Source organism: Magnolia sinica, chromosome 12, assembly GCF_029962835.1.
Source record: "Magnolia sinica isolate HGM2019 chromosome 12, MsV1, whole genome shotgun sequence".
Taxonomy (NCBI): domain Eukaryota; kingdom Viridiplantae; phylum Streptophyta; class Magnoliopsida; order Magnoliales; family Magnoliaceae; genus Magnolia; species Magnolia sinica.
The window spans coordinates 40,319,676-40,336,684 of record NC_080584.1 but is presented as its reverse complement, the minus strand read 5'-3'; the positions used below and the strand labels follow the sequence as shown (position 1 = coordinate 40,336,684).

General features: G+C 37.9%; 1 long non-coding RNA gene across 1 annotated transcript; it reads left to right on the top strand.

The window, feature by feature from the left end:
- On the top strand, positions 1-2,171 carry LOC131220452 (uncharacterized). The gene is made up of 2 exons (XR_009158590.1): positions 1-474; positions 1,835-2,171. It is a non-coding gene; the product is annotated as an uncharacterized LOC131220452 (long non-coding RNA).
- The last annotated feature ends 14,838 nt before the right edge of the window (positions 2,172-17,009 follow it).

Below are 17,009 nucleotides of genomic sequence, written 5' to 3'. Positions count from 1 at the left end.
TTTTGCAACACTTTATCTCTCTATATTTTCGACCGTTTATTTTGTTTCCCACCGAAATATTAATTGTAATGGATTAAATGGATGAGATCGTTCTCTAACTTTCAAAAACATAAGCCATCCATTCTAGGGCTGTGCAAATGAACGGACTCAATTTTCATATTGCCTGCCACGTGTACCGTAAAGAGATGAGTATACCATATTTCGGTTCTTACGGATCCAATATATCATCTCCGTGGCTTTTATTCATTTTGGAACTTGGAAGCTCGAAGTAGAGCTCTCTCTCAAAATCCCTAAGCTCCGAAAGGAAAACAGAGCGAAATCGCGTTTTACTTCTGCAATTCTATCTGTCAAAATCCCCAAGCTCTGAAAGGAAATCAGATCGAAATCGCATTTAACTTTTGTAATTCGATCCTTTACAATGCCTAGAAACGTTAATTCTGTCCTCCACACCAGCAATCTCTTCGCCGATTTCAGGTACTCGTTCTCTCTTTTTTCTACTGATTTCTCAACTGAAATCCTCTCAAAAATCAAAAATCAGGTCAAAAATCTCTCATTTTTGAGCATTTTCCCCATTTGGCGATTCAAAATCCAATTTCCACATTTTTTGGTTCAATCTAAGGAGTTTTTTTTTTAGCTGATTTCACTGAAATCTTGCTCGGGAAGTGGAAAATCCTATCATTTCTAGCTCATTTGCTGGATTTGAGCAGTTTCTGCATTGTAATATTAGTGATTAGCGTTTGGTATTCGATCTGAGAGCAAAACCTTCTTCTCTACTACAAAATCTGCTCCTTCATTGTCGATTTCCGTGCAGGCTAGATAAACAAGGGGTATATACACCGATTGCAGCTCCTCACCAAACTGAACCCTAGCTCTTCTCTTTATCTTCTCCAATATTTCTCTCATCTTCGTCAGATCTACCGTCTCTCTCTCTCTCTCTCTCTCTCTCTCTCTCTCTCTCTCTCTCTCTCTCTCTTCGATCATCAGATCCTCAAAAGACAGTGAGCTTTTTTCTATTTTTTTTTTCCACTTATGGGTTTTTTTCTCGATTTTTAGGGCTTAATCTATTTTAATATGAATCTAGCTTATGTCTCTTGATTCTGAGAGATTTCATTGGATTTTGATCCAATTCTTGCTGATAGATCTGTTTTCCTTTCAAATCTCATTGTTTGGAGCTTTGCTTTTTATTTTTGTTTTGAGCTGATGATGCATATTGCCTTCCTTTTTTATTTTTTTTCTCAATTTGATTATTCATTTGAAGAAGTTACTCAGATTTACAATTGGCATTATTTGAGGACCTAAGCAAATGGCATCGTTCCAACTTAAAATATCTCATTGTTTTGGACTTGAGCAATTCTGAACAATACCTCTCGAGTTTTGGACCTAAGCAATTTTGAACAATACCTCACGAAATATACATGTAGGTTATACTAGTTTTATTCCACCCGATCTCAAGCATGCAGAGCTAAAACAGATGACTCTTTGCCATTCATAGATAAACTTCATAGAATCCATATCCACTGTGAGCAACTTTCAGTCGATATAATTATGACTGGAGGAGCAAGGTTCTAAAACATGAACTCGACTCTCTGTGGCCCCAGTCCGAGGTCTTCGACTTCAACATGGGCAACTATCTGATTATTTAATTGAGGTTTTTCAGTTTTAAAAATGATTATGCTGTAATTGAGGCCTTGTACGAATATTTTTCAGCTCTTATGGAGCCATGGGATGGACTTGCACTTACATCATGTGAAGTTTGTACTGGAACTGCTTCTCGCTTTAATGATTCTGCATGTGACATGAGTATTTTGAACTTATATTTATTGTATAAATGCAGTTACTGATGGCCGCTATCCTAGAGCGACATTGGACCGAAATGGATTGCGCCCTAGTCGCTTTCACATCACACATAGTGGACACGTGATCATGACCAGTGAGGTTGGTGTTGTAGATATCTTGCCAGAAGATGTGGCTAGGAAAGGGAGATATTTGATCGGTCCAGAAGGGGACCTTACTGAAATAGTTCATGTGGAAGGCTAGGAAAGGAAGACATTTGTAGTTTGTTTTGAAAACTTTAAATAGACCATTAATTGTTTTATTGATATTGTGTTGATTGTTGTCTTGATGAATGTTAAATGGGTGAAATATGCACAGGTTCAATCATTTGTTGATTATGATATTGTTAGCTTTGGTTGATAGAGAAATGAGGTCAAAAACCGAATTTAACCTCGGTTGATGCCAAAAGAGGCTAAATTCATCTTTAGTCTTAGTTTTGCCTCAGTTACATAAACTGAGATTACAACTCTCGTAGTTAAAGGCTTTAGCCTCGGTTGTTGAGAACTGAGGTTAAAAATAGTTTTAGCTTCGGTTGGAGGCAACTGAGGCTAAATTTGGATTTAGTCTCAGTTGGAAACAATGGAGGCTAAAATTTTAATTTAGCCTCATTTCGAGAAAACTGAAGCTAAAAAGGTTCTTTTAGCTTCACTTGAAGAACTGAGGATATAAAAGTCATTTTAGCCTCGGTTGCTAAAACTGAGGCTAAAGCCTTTAGCCACGGGGGTTTCAACCTCGGTTTAGATAACTGAGGCAAAACTAAGGCTAAAGGCTTTAGCCTCAGTTTTTAACCAAGGCTAAAGCCATTTTTCTTATAGTGAAACCAAATGCTCTTAGAAGTTTTAGTATATTTTTACACTATTTTAAATGGTGACCCACCTAAGTTATGCATACGGCTGATTTTTGGGATATCCCATAAAGTAGAGAGGACCCACCATGTGGTTTGGATGTCCGACACATCACGGTGGGGCCCACACAGCTCAATATCATATGGGAAGCTATCGTGAGGTCAATCTCATAGTACCATTTCCATATATGTGTGTGTGTGTGTGTACGTGTGTGTGAGAGAGAGAGAGAACACTCATGTTAACCATTCAATTAAGATGAGATTAGATACATGGAGCCCACTCGAAGTGCTCAACCGAAATGATATTTTAGCCTTGTGGGTTTTTTTTTAGGTCATTTATGTACTAATTTATATGGGTGATATAAGATGTACATACGAGATACAAGATGCATGATTTGAATTGGAATTGTAATTTTTCTTTTTCTTTTTACTTAGGACTAAAATAATTTGACATCCTCATTTGAATTTTAATGTCTCCAATATACTTTTATACATTTGGCATGTACAAGTTATCATGGGCATATAAGACAGCCAATACGGGGTAGGCATGGCAGTACTTTGAATTTCTTTTTAGACATGGGCGAGGCTTGTGCTAGCCTAAAGGATTTTGATCTAGTATTGAGCAGCATTAAGATCGGCATGGTTGATAACTCTAATGGTAAGTCCCACCCTTGAAATTGTCCAAAATTGCAAGTGGGGTCTACCATTTTGTGTGTATATCATCCACTCCACGCATAAGAATGAATGGGTTCTCCAAAAATCAGGACATTCCAAGGCACATGGGCCATGCCAAGTGAATTTAGATATAATTTTGTAGCCCATTGTAACACCCTATCCCTCCAATACTCGGGTATTGGATGACCACGTGCACTACCCTAAAGTTTTTCGAGTAAAGTATGCATCCACACTAATGCACACATGTTCGAAACTCGAGAACTTGAGAACTTGTAAGTAGAACTTTAATCCAAGAAAACAAAGCACAAGAATGAAATCGACAACATGAGGGACCCGGATCATCTGATCATCTGTCTGTCCAGTCTCTTATGTTCATTCTCAACAACATGAGGGACCCGAATCATCTGATCATCTGTCCATCCAGTCTCTTATGTCCACGGTTGTCAAAATCCTTCCATAATCGCTAGAGTAGACCTTTCATACTAAAACAACTCATTGAAAACACAAGCCAACCCTTAAGACCAAGATCAGCAGCTGCACTAAGACAGCAATTTTTGCTATGTCGATTCGACCAACCTGAACCGACAGAAAACAAGAAGAAACCATGTTTTGTCGATCCCTGTCGATCTAACCAACAGTGGTTGTCGGTCTGACTATAAGCCGCATTAAGTTATGAAAATCTCACACGTGAGCTCCTATTTTGGGGAAAACCCTTAGGGGTATAAATACTCTTTTTCCTCATTTGTGCAACCATCCAAAAAAATAAGGGTTTGAAAGAGAAAAAGGATGATCAAGAGAGAAAGTGATAGGGGGGGAAATAGATCCGTCGATTCGGGTTACTCATCTCCACATTTGGGTACTGTGAGCTATCTAGAGTCTTTCCCTAGGGAGGAAACCTTCGATTTGGGTCAGATTTGCCCTCATTTGCTAGGTAAGAAGCCTTCTAGTCATGCTCATGTGTCTTTCCCCAATTTTCTAGCCATTTGAAGCTAGTTATGTTAGAAATCATCTAAATTCTTCTGAATCTCGAGAGTTCTAACTTAAAGATTTGTGCATGTTAGGTTCTGAGGATCCGATAGCCAATTTATGGTGGTCTTTTCTCTTGTGGGATTCGTATTTGAAGAGTGGCTCCGTGTGAGCTTCGATTTTGTGTCGAGTTCGAGCCCCCATTCGCCTGATTGAGTGGGAAACGTTCTAATCAAGGTAGGTAAACCTCTAAACCCTTATTGAATATTTAATTAAGATAAAATTCATGTTATTAACAATTGATTTTTGATTAACTTAGGATTTGGATCTTTTCTCCCAAAATTTCTACACTTAGGAAACACCTGGGTTGAGGAATCCTGACTCTAAGATGAAGATCTACCCTTCAAGCTTTCTTACAACATTTTAGTTTAGAGATAGTCTCAATATTTGATAATCATGTGGATTAACCTATGAACCATGCAAGAGCTCTTGTAATCTATTTTACATGTGTTAATATTAGGATCATTTAGAAAAAATCTTAATTTTGAAAGTTGTATAGGAACACATAACATGCTTAGCCCTTTTCCATAAGTTGATTCACACATGTGCACTCTTTAGATGTGTGATCATTAAATATAACCATTCCCTCGTGGTATTTACCAGAGCATGAATTATAATATGCATTAGTGAAGTTATATGTGATTTGTGTGGTTGTAACATATACTTGTATTCCTTGAACTACTGCCCATCCGTTAAATGGATTAAATGAAATTGGTTGAAGACTTACCATCCATGTAAATTGTTGTGTCCTAGTTGGCTTGTTTGATGGAATCCCCTTTGTTGTATCCTTGAATAAATTTGATGCCTAGTTAGCTTTGTTTTGGAGGAATCCTTTTGTTGGGATTACATATGATTTGGAGATGGTAAGTTCTACTCGTTGGATCATGGTTGGCCACTAGCCATAGAGATTTTGTTTGAATGAACTTTATAAATCAGAGTAATATAGATCGGATTAATCATGCATCCATAACATGCAGGCGTTATCATGTGGCTAGATACTGTGGTAGCATGTACCTAGAAGTATTTTCGCTGGTTCCTAATCAATCGTTCAAATAACCCCTTTTGTGTGTTAGTCGTTGTGGTAATCTATTTACTTTCGTTGGCGGCTAGCCATTATTATTTGTAGTAAAACTGGGCATAGGACGAGCCGACTCGACAGACTCAAATCGTCCAACTCGTTCAAACCTGACTCGACCCGAACCAAGTGGGTGAGTCGATCCAAACCGAGTAGATTCGTCCAATCTGAACTCAAACCGAGTCGAGTTCGGGTCACCCATTAACTCGACTCAACTCGACTCGACCTAAAATTCGACTCAGTTCTGACTCGACTCAATCTGAAACCTGACTCAACTCGGGTTCGGGTACTATATTAAATTTTTAAAAAAATTAAAAAAATATAATAAAAAAAAACTAATCTAACCTACCTACCCACCGCACGCCCATCACCTGCACCTGACTCAAGTCACCAACCTCTCCCTCCATCCTCCTCTCTCCAAAGCGGCAGCCACCCACCACCACCGGGCCACTCTCTCCTCCTCTCTCTCTCTCTCTCTCTCTCTCTCTCTCTCTCTCTCTCTCTCTCTCTCTCTCTCTCTCCACTCCAGGTCTCATCTCCTGCATGACCCGACTATCTATTTGTCCCAACTCAATAGCCACCACAACTCGGTCGCTCGTCTCGACTCGGGGTGCAGCTCATCGGCAACCACCAAGCTAACTGTCTAATCAAGTTAATTTCTAAATTTTTATAGTTCTATTTTCGTAATTTTCATCTATTCATTTCTAATATTGGAGTTTTACGAAATTGGGATCGGGTAGGGTTAAATGTCCAAATTAGAATGGATTAAGTGCGTTGGGCTGACTTTGCTACATTCGAACTGGCTTGGGTGCAGACAGGCTAGGTGTGGTGCATCCGGCCTGTATAACACCCCGTCTATTTCGTACCATTTCCTATGCATATATACATGATGATTGATGCCCTTAGCTAGACCTGGATTGGCCATTCATAGTACATACCTGACTGACCGGAATCCTGAGACCTCGAAACCTATCTCATATCAACTGCCCCGTCGCCGCGATTGTGGAGGTACCACCCGTGCGTCAGTATGATACTCCGTTAGTGAGATACGCCGTGAAGAATAATAAGTGTATCATGTGCGCATGGCACCATGTATTTCATTCCACTCATGTGCACAACACATGCCATGCACACATGCACGTGCCACACATGAGTGAGAGAATCTCTACCCATGTGTGTGATGTCACACACCCATACCTCTCCTCTCTCATGTGCATGAAAAGTTAACCTTTCTCCATACCATACACTATGCATGACATCATCACACCATGCCATCCCATGCTCCTTTAATCCAGCGTTAATTACAAAGCATGAATCCATAATCCTAGCCTAAGCTAATATTAATCACATTAGCCTAGCTTAACCAAAAATTTATCCATTTCTTTATAAATACCCCTCTATCCCTTAGCATTTCACCATTTTCCATAGAGAGAGAGAGAGGAGTGATCTTGGTGGGCCATCAACTCCATCAATCTCATCCCTTCCATCCATCTCAACCATCAATTCCATCCCTTCCATCCATCTAAACAATCCTTGTAATTCATCAAGGTGAGTACACCTACCCTACTCATTCTTATTTTGTTTTTGTTGTGTTTTTGTATGGTGGAGATGATGTTAATCATAATGATGTAATTAATGGTGTGGATGTATAGGAGAATACATGTAAAAAGATGGTTAATAGTGGTGATGTTATTATGATAATGATGTGAATAATGGTGTGGATGTATGAGAGAAAATATGCAACACTTCAATTGTTATAGGCTTTATGTGGGACCCATTGATAGTGGGTACCACTAGAATTTTGTAGGCCATCCAAACTGTCCAAAGTGTGGCCCATTGGGCTAGCCACATACACACATGTTACACACACCACATTTACATTAAATAAATAAATAAATAAATAAAAACAACAAAAAAGGGAAGAAAAGGGAATGGACGCTGGACGCTGCTTGCAGGAGCGTCCGGCTGCTTTTGAATGAAAGGGGTTGGGCTGTGGGTCCACAACGGGCCCCACCCATGATGTATATCTTTAATCCATGTCGTCCATCCGATTCCCCAGCTCATTTTAGGCATTGAGCCGAAAAATGAAACCAATCCAAATCTCTGGTAGGCCACACCCACATAGTTTCACACACCCACGCATACATATATGCATTATATATATAGTATATATATATATATATATATATATATATATATATATATATATATATATATATATATATATATATCGAATATTGGACTCACTAGGCCCATCACGAATCAGGGAACCTAGTAAGTGGATTGGATCGTCGTGATGTCGGCGCCACCTATGAAAAACCACAGAAAAATAAAAATAAAAAAAAAACAAAAAAAAAATGTATAGCAAAGGGCGTCAACCCATTGCTGACGTACAGCATCCAGAGGACACTGGAGCTTGTAACGGGCAAGGAAATGGGCCCCACCATAAGCCTCACCTTGATGCATGTCGAGCATATACCGTGCATTTAATGGGTCCCATTTAAAAATGGGTCACCCCAAAAATTCAGCCGTACACGGAACTCAGGTGGCCCACACCATCAAAAAATAAAAATAAAAATAAATTTATGAAGCTGAATAAATCAGCAATTTTCATGGGTCTGATCATATGGTATATGTTATATCTAAACCATCCATCCATTTAGTGAGCTTGTCTTAAGGTTTGAGAAGAAAAATAAGATAGATCTAACTATCAAGTGGGCCAAACTACAAAAGCAGCAAGGATTAAACATCTACCATTGGAACCCTTTTTGGGTTAGAAGTTTTGGACCAATATGAATTTGTATTTCCCCTCAATTCAGGTCTTTGTGACCTTATGAACAGATTGAATGGAAAATAAACATTATGGTGGGCCCTGTGAATGGTTTAACGGTGAAATCATTATCCTCACTGCTAATTGAGGTGAGGTCCAGATAATCTTTAGTTATGATTCATTTTTTGATAATTTTCTAAAATGATATCAAAAAATAGATGAACGGGGTAGGTATAATAAATACATCACTTTAGGACCCATGTAACTTTGATCTCCTTGAACCGTTCGTACAACTTGAAGCTAAAACATGTAAAATCACTTGTTAGGTCCACCTGAAATTTGGATGTATCTGAAACTTGGTCTGACCCCTCAACCAAGTGGGACACACAAAATGGATGGGCTGGATTTATGAACCACATCTCTGTGGGCCCAACATATGATTATGAATATTTAATGGAGGGTAAACCTCTCAGCTTGTGTGTGGTATGGCCTACTTAGATGTAGGTGTTATGTCACTTAATCCACCATGGTTATGGTATGATATATATTTAAGAGCCTCATCGTTTATCTATTTTATCAACCCTTTTGACGATTGTTACCAAGACTCAGGCCCATCCAATGATTAGATAGTCGTACATTCTGAAATAATGCGAATTGAACTCTCATCACTGAAAATTTGTTATGGGCCATCCTGATGATGTATTAGATATTCAACCCATCCAGCCCATGTATCGAGTCCCCTTTAGGGCATTGTCTCAAAGATCAGTCAATCCAATTTGAATTGGACCATACAATACAAGGTCGTGAGGATAAGTACCTAATTATTGAATCCAACCTAAGACCCCCATGGTATATCTATTTAATCCATGCGGACCATCCACTTCCTCATATCATTTTAGGATTTAGACTAAAATCAAAGCAGACCTAAGTTTTAAGTGGGTCACACACAACTCAACCTCATGGGAAATCCCCATAAGCTCCACCACATAAAACCCATTGTAAATTCCATTGATGTGTGGACCCAAGAATGTTAAGGCCCATTTTGAGTGAATGTCATGTGGGTCCATCAGTGGTAGCCTTGTTTGGGCCAACCATTGGGCCTCTTTGACAGGAGTTTGTAATCTCCATGTGTTAAATTTATCAAACTAGTATTGTTATTTTTGAAGTAATGATGATTAATCCCTTAAATGGGCTGATTTTGGACAGCCCTTGATCACTTGGCACTTTGGTTAGAGTGCGGCCCTAAGCAATAGGATCATGTGATTTGTGTTTAAACCCTTAAACATGTTTAATTATAACATATATGTAAACTCTAGTGGTGTGAGGGTGTGATATACCTGTTTGGCCCATTAATCATGTGGGTATTTGACATATGTATAGTCACTTAATCATAAGCAATGGTGGAGTATATGTAGTACATGTAGTCATTTAACTGTATGAATGTGAAATACGTACAAGGCCAACTAACCGTATGAAATCAAGTAGCATTGATGGTCATTCAACAACGTAGGTTTGTGCTTATCAATATAGATACCGTCACTTGAATCACATATGACCAAGTTGTACACTAAATCGAATGTGATGTAGGGTTATGTTACCCAAGCTAATGCTATCAAGGTCCTCGATTCTATGCGATGTGATTCCTAAACCGCAAATGGTATGATACAATGTGGCTCTTGGCCCTTAACCATGCGACACCGAATATGAGTTATTAACTATGTGACGTGTAAAGTGGTTGTAGTATAAGACTTATCATAATTGGTGTAGCATTGTATTCGTGTGTAGGATTATGATTGCTCGATTATGTTTGAATATTTTTAAATGTGGACACACATAACCATCTAACCTTAAGTCCCTTATTATGACTAGTAAAGTGACATTTGTGTGGCCACTCAACCATATGGACTTCTAATAATGGAGTGGCCATAAGACCATGTGGGCATATGAGGATCGTGTGATTGTTCGAACTCATGGACTATGCTAATGGTGTAACCTCTTAGGTATGTGAACTTAAGACATGTATTAGATTAATTATGAACCCTACCTTGATGTAAGTATTGCATATTTTACCAATTAGGTTAACTAACTCTAGAACATGATTCCAAAATGACCTAGATCCAATTCTTAAATAAGTCAGATGATATGAACGTATAACTTTCGAACACTTGTGAAGCCACTCAATGTACGTATTTTATCCGCACTGTTCAATTGTTTTGCCAACCGAACAGTTCAATCATGGAGCTGACGTGTGCCTTGTGCATCTGAACTGTTCTTCCTTGTACTACCTTAATGTATGTGAGTTACCTATACTATCTACTTATTGGGAGCCACCGTAATACTTGTGTGTGGACCCATCTGCTTGTAGTACCACTTGGAAGTAGGACCCACTACATTGTATGAGACAAACCCGCATTATCCAACCGTGACTAACTCTTATGTGTATATTATATACCTAGCCGTTCAACTTAGAGTTCACTATATCTTATGAGGTTTACCTGTGCCTTCTAAACCACTGAAGAACTACTATGATAATTATTTTCAAATCCAACCTACTAATAGCTCACTTGAAGGTGAACCCTCTACATTATATGAGTTTCACCAGCACCATCCATCTTGTGACTCATTTACTATATACGTTTCATTTCATGACCACTTGGTGCATGTACTTTGCGTCACCACCACACATTAATCATAAGGCCCAGTTAGGGCATAACCATGTGGTCCTAATAGAATAAATTAATGTTTGGCCAAAGCCGCTAATGGAATATCTATCTTACGAAGGATATGGTGTAATTCTGAATACAATTAATACTCGTGACTATGATAGCTATGGATGATAGTAGTGATGCTAGTGATTAAGGTTAATGGAAGTATGTGATTTAATATCTTGATTAATGTTGTTCCATTTCCAAGCATACTAAATTTATTTGCTTGACCATGTTATTAATCATACTCATGCACCATGGAATGATGGTATGTGCAAGTGTACTTCAATACATTTGTTCATGTGTAAGATATGTCCTCTTTAGTTTAGTCACATGACTATGGATTGATATAGCTGATAGTGGCATATGATGATTATAAGTAATTTTTGCCTTAAAGGTTAAGCAGACCTTAAACTCATGACATTATATGCATACCACATGCACTTGATCGTATGCCTTATCATGGTTACTTGAATTCATATATAATCATGACATATATGATGATCGAAATACCACAGTCGTGCCGTATAACATGAATTGGAGCTTAACGATGAAATGTACATCTATGATGATGACTTGGGTTATCCCTGAAAATGAACGGGACACCGGAAGTGTGGAAATAGAAGGGGATGATGTGCCCCTTGGGTTGAAAGTCCCTAAACCCCTATGCTAGCTAGGGTTGCCTCACCATCAGGCCGAGTGGATACATGGGTCATGGATTTGACTCCCACTGACAAGGTCGGGTTGAGAAGAGGTGGGTCAAACCTACTTAAGGGCTAAGGTACAAATAGGGACCAGTCTGACTCACCGGCGAGGAGAAGCGCGAATGAAGCCTGCTACTGACATGCCGGGTAGAAGTCCACCGCAGGGCAGGTATGTGAGGTCGATTACTGGTGTCTGGTGCATAGGTGTCGACCATGATGTTTTCCATGATATGCAGTTGGTGGAAGTCCACCACAAGGCAGGTATGCGAGGTCAATTACTAGTGTCTGGTGCATGGTATCAACCACAGTGCTTCCTGAGATATATAGTTATGATATGGCATGACAATATGATGATGATGATGTGATTACAAATGCGTGTAATACGGTTATGGCTGTGATAAAAAAGAAATGAAAACATGACTTGGTGATGCTGGTAGCTTTGACTCGGAGTATTACTATGATGCATATGCATTTCATTGGCATTGACATCATACCTTACGTGCTACACGCCTTTCACATATATGATTTCCTTGTAGCATATTTATCTTGCTTGCATGTAGGACACACAGCACACACGTGTGTACTCACTAGGCTTTTTGTCTAAGCTTCCTATTTCCCATTTTTTCAAGGCTAGAGTAGCTTGGAAGACTTAGCTTTCTCGATGCATTGCATCTATTTTTCAATTTGGCAATGTTGACGTTATGTACCTTTTGAAGAGCATTGTACTTGTAACCATTAGGATTTATAATGAAGAGTGTTGCTTGGTATTTCGATCATGGATCTTCATGCTCAGGTATTATTATATGTATACACAACAAAAAAAAATCAATCAAAAATCTTCCTTGTGGTGCGCGAACTCGGGACTTGGTGTATGGAAGTCGAGTGCCGGATTCGGGGCATTACGGAAGCTGTCCATCCCCGGATTTGGGGCGTGACAGCTTGGCTCAAGTGCGATCGAGCTAGCTATGGTGAGTCTGAGCTTACTCGGGTGCTGTCGGGCTAGCTCGGGCTGAGCTATTTCGAAACCTTAAACCTTAAACTTAAACTGTAAACATAAATGACTAAGCCTAATCCCTAAACCATAAACATAATCCTTAAACCTAATCCCTAATCCCTAAACCTAAACCCTATATAGATAAACCTAAACATAAACCTAAATCATTATTCCCCTAACCCCTTATTACTTAGCTTATTATTGTGCATTAGACAGTTGGCCTAATGTGATTTTTTTTTAATTAGACAATTAGTGGTTTATTTTTACAAATTTTGGATTACATTGCTTATTACTTAGCTTATTATTGTGCATTAGACAGTTAGCCTAATGTAGTTTATTTTTATGCATTAGACAATTAGTTGCCCATTTGAGGATTTTTATATGGTCAGGAATAGATATAGTGGGTTTTTGTGGCATAAAAATCACTCAAATTGTCCCATTTTAGACAGGTTAGATAGATATATATTTTCATATAACTTATTTAAGTCCTCATACCTGTTATGCGCTCCATCTCTCCATTTTTCTTTGATATATTTCTTTCTTTTTATTTCTCATGTCAAATATCTCCATATTGCTTAGATATTTGGCATGAGAATGAAATAGAAGATCAACTTATCTGGAGAGATATGGGGAGATGTTGTTGGAATTTCAGCACGAGCGTTTAAAATGGAAAAATAAAATTATTACAATATATCCAACCTTGGATGGGTGATTAATTTAGGGTTTAAGATATACTTTTAAGGTATTATAGTACTAGTCTGATTTTGTGTCTTTCAGTTAGTAAATGACTACTGAGGAAATTCTAAACACCCCCGGCAGTTTGTCAATTACTTTGGCGATGATCTTAGATGGATCAGGTCTACAAGATGAAGAGGTGTCCATTGAGATTATTACCTCACAGAGTTCAGCAAAAGGGAAAAAAAGATCAGTAATGTGGGAAGATTTCGAAGAAGTAACCCTAAAGAATGGTAAAGATACAATGCAAGTACTGTAAGGCTCAATATGCTAAACAAGTAAACAGGTTAACTACAACTCTAAAGAAACACCTATTAAAGTGTAATAAAAAAGTGAGAAGCCAAACCTCAGGCCAACAGATACTTTCATTTACCCAACCTTTGGTGGATCTGTCACAATTTACTTTATCCACCTATAATTATACATGAACCATGTGAATGAGTTGACGACCAGATTTATTATTGCAAATAATAAATCATTTCAAATGGTAGAGAGTCTATCTTTGGTCGAATTAGCCAAAGGCCTTAACCTCATATATGAGAAGGTCTCCCGTATAATAATAAAAAGAGTGTGAATGAAGATGAATGCAAGTGAGAAGGTTAAGTTGAAAGTCAATTGGAATCAATTTTACGAATCAACCTTACATCAAATTTGTGGACGACATTCAATCAACAAAAGGGGTATATGTCCCACTACGTCGATGCCGAATGGAGGCTCTGTAAAAGAGTTATAAACTTCTGCTATCTTACTATTCCTCACACTGGTTTGATAATTTCAGATTCCATCTACATATACCTTGTGAAGTGGGGCATTGAGAAGAAAATATCATCGATAACTTTAGACAATACCTCTGCAAACGATAGCATGATAACGATTTTGTGAAACCAGTTTAGGGCCATTGATGACTTGTATTTCAGTGAAAAAATATTTCATGTTAGGTATTGTATCCACATCCTAAACTTGATTGTATAAGATGGGCTTCAAATAATTGAGCCAACGATCGAGAACATAAGAGAGAGTGTGAAGTAGATACGGAGGTCACCTTCACGATTAAATGCATGAAATGAGATCATGAAATAGTTAAATTTATCATCTCAGACAACGATGAAGCTGAATGTCATAACACGTTAGAATTCAACTTACGAGATGTTGGATTCAGTGATAGTTTTCATAGATGCATTTTCTCATTTGTGGAGCATGATAGTGTGTTTCAGTGGTTGCCTTCTGACTATTCAACAACAAATATATTTCTACTAGAACTTTAGAAAGTAAAGGATGTCTTCCATAGAAGTTGTAGTGGACCAGACTTTCTACAAATAATGACTATGGGTGTGCAATTAAAGTTTGATAAGTATTGGTTTGAGTGCAGTTTGGTAATGGATGTTGCAGTTATTCTTGATCCTCTAACAAGATATTCATAGTCATATTTAAAAAAAAAAAAGTTATGTGATGAGAAGAGTATCATTGAGGTCGATAAGATTCATGATGCACTTAAGGATTTGTATAATTTCTATGTAAAAACTTTGGGGACCATAAAAGACAATATCGCAGGTCAAGACTCATTAAGTGTGTTTTAGTTCTAATGTTGTTACACAACGAAACACGATCAATGATTTCATGTCTTTCAATGCACAAGTTGAAACCTAAATGCAAACAACCCAAAGAAAACTTAACCATTATCTCAGGGAGTCACTTGTAAGGTACGGAAGGCAAAAAAATTAATGTTTTAGACTGGTGGAAGTCAAAAGCTCGTGAATCACAATACCATATGCTCTTATTGATCATAGAGACATATTGTCAATTCCAATTTCAACTTCAACGCCAAAATCTGCTTTTAGCACGGGGAGTAGCGTTGTAAACAAGTATCGAAGCTCACATACACCGGAATCAGTTGAAGGGCTCATTTGTACACAGGATTGGTTGTGTTTGATCTGAGGAAAAGGAAACCCTGTTGATGAGGAGTTTGATGAAGAGGAGAGTGAGAAGCAACATGAGACAGTACCTGCAACAATTACATAAAGCAAGATGAGACAGTACCTGCAACAATTGCATGAAGTAGGATGAAACGGTACCTTCTATTTCCCTTGCATTTTCTTACAACAATTTGACAGTTATTATTTGTGGACTTGAATTATAACATTTGATGGATGGAAGGATATTTTCTATACTTATCAACTTATGTATTTAAATGCTTTTTTTTAATATTTCTCATCTTTTCGTTTATACTTTTAAATGACTTAATGTTGCTTAAATCTCATATGGTTGGTTGGTTGGTTGCATTTGTTTATCTTTATTCCTTAATTATTTATGTTGCCTAAGCCTAACCAAATATTCTTTCATTCAAAATTAACACTTATAGATATGTCATCGGAAGATGATCCATCGACAAATAATTGGGATTATGGAGCCCAAGTCTATTTGCAAGACTAAAAGATAAAGTTCCAATGCAACTTGTGTGAAAAATAACTTGTAAACAAAATAAATCAGTTAAAATTACATTTGGCTTGTCAGGGAGGAGATGCCGCCCTATGTAGCAAAACTCCTCCAAAAGTCTGGGATGTATTTTGAAACATTCTCGACTCAAATACAAAGGCTTCCACCCCTTCCCCTGTAGCCAATACAACTAGCCACATAAGATATATAAGTGGGCCTATTATAAATGAAGAAGAGTCAAGCATAAGAAGAGCCCCCACACTTACTAGAGAAGAAGAATTACTATTAAGGGAATAAGAAGAATAAGATTATAAAGAAGCTGTAAAACAAAGTTTGGAATTGGCATCTAGGACCAGTAAACATCAACTCCCTCTAAAATAACATGATGCTGAAGCAGGCATAAGTACGGGACCTAAGTCAGGCAATAAATCATCAAAGCTTCTTAAAAGTCTCATTGCATTCTACAAGTGGTTGGGAATCTAGTACAAATTGAATAAAAAAATAGGTTGAGAAAACTTATTAAATCTATGAATGATGACGATGGAAAGGCATCTCCACCATCTAATTCAAAAGAGAAACAATCATCTTTTAAACACCTCTAGCTCTGACTCAGCACAGAGTTCTCTTATAGTCCAAGCCATAAAAAGAGAACCAAAGGATGATTCTGGCAATGAAGGTGGAGGTGGGGGTTACTATTATGGACAAGGTTACTCGAGTTACATGCCACAAAGGCATTCATCATACATAGGATATTGAAATTTGAATGAATGAATGGTTTGTATGTGCAACTGCATCTTAGCATACTTTTAAGTTTTGACAATGTTTATTTACTTTATTTATTTTTTTCAGTTAGAAATTATTTTTGATAATGTTTATTCTAAATAATTCAATTCAAGTATAATACTAAATTGAGATACAAATTTTTTTTTTTTTAAAGGTCAAAAGGAAAAAAAAATGTCAACGCAACCCCACTCGGTGTTGACTTGACACAACTCGGATCGAGTCAGACATGCTAGACTCGGTACTGAGTCGAGTTGAGTTCGGGTCATGTCTATTTCAAAATCGGGACAGGTCGGGTCAGCCCTAACTCGATCTAACTCGACTGAATGCCCAACCCTATTTGTGAACTAGATATTGTGGTAACAGGTACTCTGTTTACTTTCACTAGTTCTAAGCTACTATCAACTGTAGGTAAATAGTCATTGTTAATACTAT